This window comes from Mandrillus leucophaeus, unplaced genomic scaffold, assembly GCF_000951045.1.
Source record: "Mandrillus leucophaeus isolate KB7577 unplaced genomic scaffold, Mleu.le_1.0 Scaffold13, whole genome shotgun sequence".
NCBI classification, from domain to species: domain Eukaryota; kingdom Metazoa; phylum Chordata; class Mammalia; order Primates; family Cercopithecidae; genus Mandrillus; species Mandrillus leucophaeus.
In genome coordinates this window covers 4,746,666-4,751,043 of record NW_012101254.1, presented here as the reverse complement: position 1 = coordinate 4,751,043, position 4,378 = coordinate 4,746,666, and the positions used below count along the sequence as shown (strand labels likewise).

The 4,378-nt window shown below is 45.3% G+C and overlaps 1 protein-coding gene across 1 annotated transcript in view; it reads right to left on the bottom strand.

The window, feature by feature from the left end:
• The window catches only part of CGREF1 (cell growth regulator with EF-hand domain 1), a 12,109-nt gene extending 11,918 nt beyond the window's left edge, over positions 1-191 (bottom strand). Inside the window, exon 1 of the mRNA XM_011972653.1 lies at positions 135-191. The gene's annotated coding sequence lies outside the window, so the exon portion shown is untranslated. The remainder of the gene's footprint in view (positions 1-134) is intronic.
• Between the last annotated feature and the right edge of the window lie 4,187 nt (positions 192-4,378).

Below are 4,378 nucleotides of genomic sequence, written 5' to 3'. Positions count from 1 at the left end.
AAATAAATGAAATAATAGCAGAAATTAAAAACACAATAAAGAGGAGCACCAGAGTCAAACAAGGTTGTTTCTTTAAAAAGATGAAATACACACACACAAAGAAACAAATGAAAAGCCTAGTAAAATAGACAAGCCTTTGGCAATTTCAATTAGGAACAAAGAGAGCCAGGTGTTGTGGTTCACACCTGTAATCCTAGCACTTCAGGAGGCTGAGGCAGAAGGATTGCTTGAGTCGAGAAGTTGGAGACCAGCTTGGGCAACATAGTGAGACCCCCATCTCTACAAAAAATTAATTTAAAAAAAGTAGCTGGGCTTGGTGGTGCATGCCTGTAGTCCTAGCTACTTGGGAAGCTGAGGTGAAGGATGACTTGAGCCAGGAGGTTGAGACTGCAGTGAGCTGTGATTGTGCTGCTGTACTCCAGCCTGGGTGACAGAGTGAGACCCCACTTCAGAAAAAAGTAAAAACAAACCAAAGACTAAAAAAAAAGAAAATGAAAAGGCACAAACAGTATCAAGAATGAAAATAGGGACATAAGAAACAGCAGAGATTTGAAAACTTAGAGGATATGGCCAATTTCCTAGAAAAACTTAATAGCAAAACTGATGCAAAAAGAAATAACAAGCTTTGATAGTCTTACAATCACTAAGGAAACTGAATCAGTGAGTATGAACCTTTACTGCTTCTGGAACTGTAAACCTGAAATGTTTTTAGAGGGCAGTCTGGAAATGTGTATTAATTTCCTAAAACTCTGACCCAACAATATCGTCTTGGGGATTCCATGTAAGAATATAAATGGAAAAGAAACTACAAAGATATGTATAGCTGTGCTATTAATATTAGTCAAACAAATGTAAGCAACCTGAATGTCTAACATTTAGGCAATGGCTAAACAAACCATATTATGCTATAGAACCATTAAATATAATAAATCAACTCAGAAAGTTTAAAAGGAAAAAATGAGCAGATTTGAGTATATCAAAAGTTTAAACTTCTGTGTCATGAGAGATACCATAAATCAAGTTCAAGGAGACAAGTGACAGAGAACTGAAGGAATTGCAGCTAGTGTGTGGAGGCTTCCCAGGTCCCCAGAAGGGTGAGGTTCCACTACCTGGGCCTCAGCAGGGAGTAGAAGACAGAAATCTCCCTAGAAACCCCATGGGTACTGAATGGAGGTCTAGGAGCTGCAGAGATGAGTGCCTTGTTTCCAGGAAGGTTAGAGAGAAGGCCCTGCCTACAGGGTGCCTGAGAGGTGAGGAAGCAGCAGCTGAAGAGGGGTCTGGATGAATAGGCAGAGAGCGGGCTGTCTCTCCTAGTTCTTTGTAGGTAGAGTGCTGCTGGTTTGAAGAAGGGGGCTGAGGTCAGCTGAGGGTTCCAGTCTCTAAGGTGGAAGGAGGGGTGCCTAACGGCTGAGAGAGCCAGTTGGCCAGGAGAACGCCAGAAGGTCTGGCCCCCTGGCCTGGGTGCTACAGAGAATACCACAGAAAGCACCAGCAGCTGCCACATGACAAAGACCAGAGGGCAAGCATCCATAGGGAAGGCAAGTTAGATATAAGTTTATAGAATAAGGATAAATATTCGTTTCTTTAATATTTATTGAACACCTGCCATATGTGAGGCACTCTCTTATCACTAAGCTAATCGCTTAAGGTCGAATTACTTTTTCTTTTTCCCCCTAAAGCTTGCAAATATGTAAGTCAGAAAAGATACAAATGTTAAAACAAGCGAAACACAGAATTGGTATGGAATAGGTGGTACCGCCCAAAGTTGGGGGGCATGGGCCCTGACCTCAGGCTGCCTGTGTTCAAATCAGGGCTCCACAGCCTACTAGCTGTGCGGCTTTTCTGTGCTTCAGGTTCTGCATCTGTAGTGCGGGGCTGAGGAGAGCACCTCTGGCAGGGCTGCGGTGAGGGTTTAATGAATGAGACACGATGTGTAAAGTGCAGTGCCTGATCTACAATGAGGCCTTTTTCCTTCCAAGAGTTCATCTGCACGGCCCCAGTGGCTTCACACACCCCCTTCCCACCTGGCTCCTCTCAAATTGCTTTCTCCACCCCTTTTGCTTACTTCTAGGACCCATGCCAACAGGAGGCACTGGAGTAATTTAAACCCCTCAGAGCTGTCAAAACTCATCATCCAGGCTTCACATGATCTTACGCACTAGCAGGTGCCTTTTTTTTTTTTTTCTTTTTGATGGTCTCGCTCTGTCACCAGGCTGGAGTGCAGTGGCATGATATCGGCTCACTGCAACCTCCGTCTCCCAGGTTCAACCAATTCTCCTGCCTCAGCCTCCCGAGTAGCTGGGACTACAGGTATATGCCACCACACCCAGCTAATTTTTGTATTTTTAGTAGGGACGGGGTTTCACCATGTTGGCCAGGATGGTCTCGATCTCCTGACCTCGTAATCCGCCTTCCTCGGCCTCCCAAAGGGCTGGGATTATTGGCATAAGCCACCACACCTGGCCCTCAGGTGCCTTTTAAAGGAGGACGTCTGTGAACTCCAAAGGATGACTCTGCGGGGAGCCGCTCAGGCCTCAAGGGGAAGCACCCCTCAGATCCACTCATCCTGTCACTCACTACGCCACTTTAAAAATCTGTCTACACATTCTTTGACATTCCTTCCCACAAAACTTGGAGTTTAACTCGCCTCCCCTTGTGTATGATCTGGTCTTAGTGACTGGCTTCTAATGAGTTGCTGAGATGATGCTTACATGACTTCCAAGTCCAGGTAATAAGTGACCTAGCTTATGCCTGGTTGTGGTTCTCCCCCTCACTTGACACACAGACATGCACCTCTGGAACCTTGAGCCATCATGGAAGGAACCTGGCATCCCTGAAGCCACCCGATGGAAGAGACAGTGTGGCGAACCCACCTAGAAACGGAGATGCCTGAGAAGCCTCCAGCTCAAATCTTCCCAGCCCAATAAGCAAACAGGGGAGAGAGCTAAGCTCCAGATTCTAACCCCAGCCTCTGAGCTGCCCCCGCCAACACTGAATGCAGTAGAAATGAGCTTGTCTCCACAGCCTGCACTCACGTGCAAAGTCGATGTCAACATTATCATTTTTTTTTTTTTTGACAGGGTTTCACAATGTTGCCCAGGCTGATCGGAAACCCCCTGGCTCAAGCAATCCTCCTGCCTCAGCCTTCCAAAGTGCTGGGATTATATGCATGAGCTACCAGGCCAGGCCCATTATCCTTTTAAGCCACTACATTTTGAGGTGGTTTGTTAAACTGCCATAGTAATTGGAAGACCAACCATGTAAGGGCTGGCTTCATGGGTGTGCGTCCTGTGCAGTCACAAGGTCCCTGCTCTGAGGGGCCTTGTGCTTAGGCTAATGCTCTGTTGTCACTATCTTGAAACTCTCAATCATTTTTGCACCGAGCCCTGCAAATTATGCGCCTGGTCCTGAGTCCTACCTCATGAATGGCTAGCACTCTCCTTTTCCTGGTCCTATGTACCCCTCATATATTTAACTCTTCAGTATTGTTTAATGGACAGAAAACAGAGCTTTGGAACCAGCCAGATCTACTTTTAAACCATGCTCCACCACTGACTGTCCTGTGACCTTGGGTAAATGAATTATTCTCACTAAACTTCGGTTACCTTATCTGCATATTGGAGATAATATTTACCTCACAGGGTTACAGTGAACATTAAACGGATAATGAATTACTTCTTGCACAAACTAATATAGAAGCCTTTTAATGTTATCCCTGTCTCTGGTATTTTCTCCACTTAAAGAACCCTCCATACCCACATCAGATAAATCTTCCTTTGCTAGAATTCTACTGCTCTAGAACGTTCAATGGCTCCCTATTTCTACTACAGTCCAGAATCTTCACCTGGGCATTCAAGGCCTTCTACAATCAGATATCAAGTTACTGTTGACTCATCTTCCAGTGCTGCATTACAATAGCACTCTGCTTCAAACAAAGGAGTTATTGGAGTCTCCTAAAATACTTTCCACTTTCACTTTTTTCAGAGCTTTTGCCCAACCTGTTCCATCCTCAATCTGGAATGTTCTGGGCCCTCCTGACAACCTTAGCATTCGGCTGCAGTCCACCTCAAAAATACAAGTGACTGGGCTGAGTACAGTGGCTCACGCCTATAATCCCAGTATTTTGCAGGCCAAGGCAAAAGGATTGCTTGAAGTCAGGAGTTTGAGACCAGCCTGGGCAGCAAAATGAGACTCCATCTCTACAAAAAAAAAAAAAAAAATTGTTTTTAAATTATACAGCATGGTGGCTCATATCTATGGTCCCAGCTACTTGGGAGGCTGATGCAGGAGGATCACTTGAGCCCAGGAGTTCAAGGCTGCAGTGAGCTATAATTACGCCACTGCACTCCAGCCTGGATGACAGCAAGATGTCATTAAA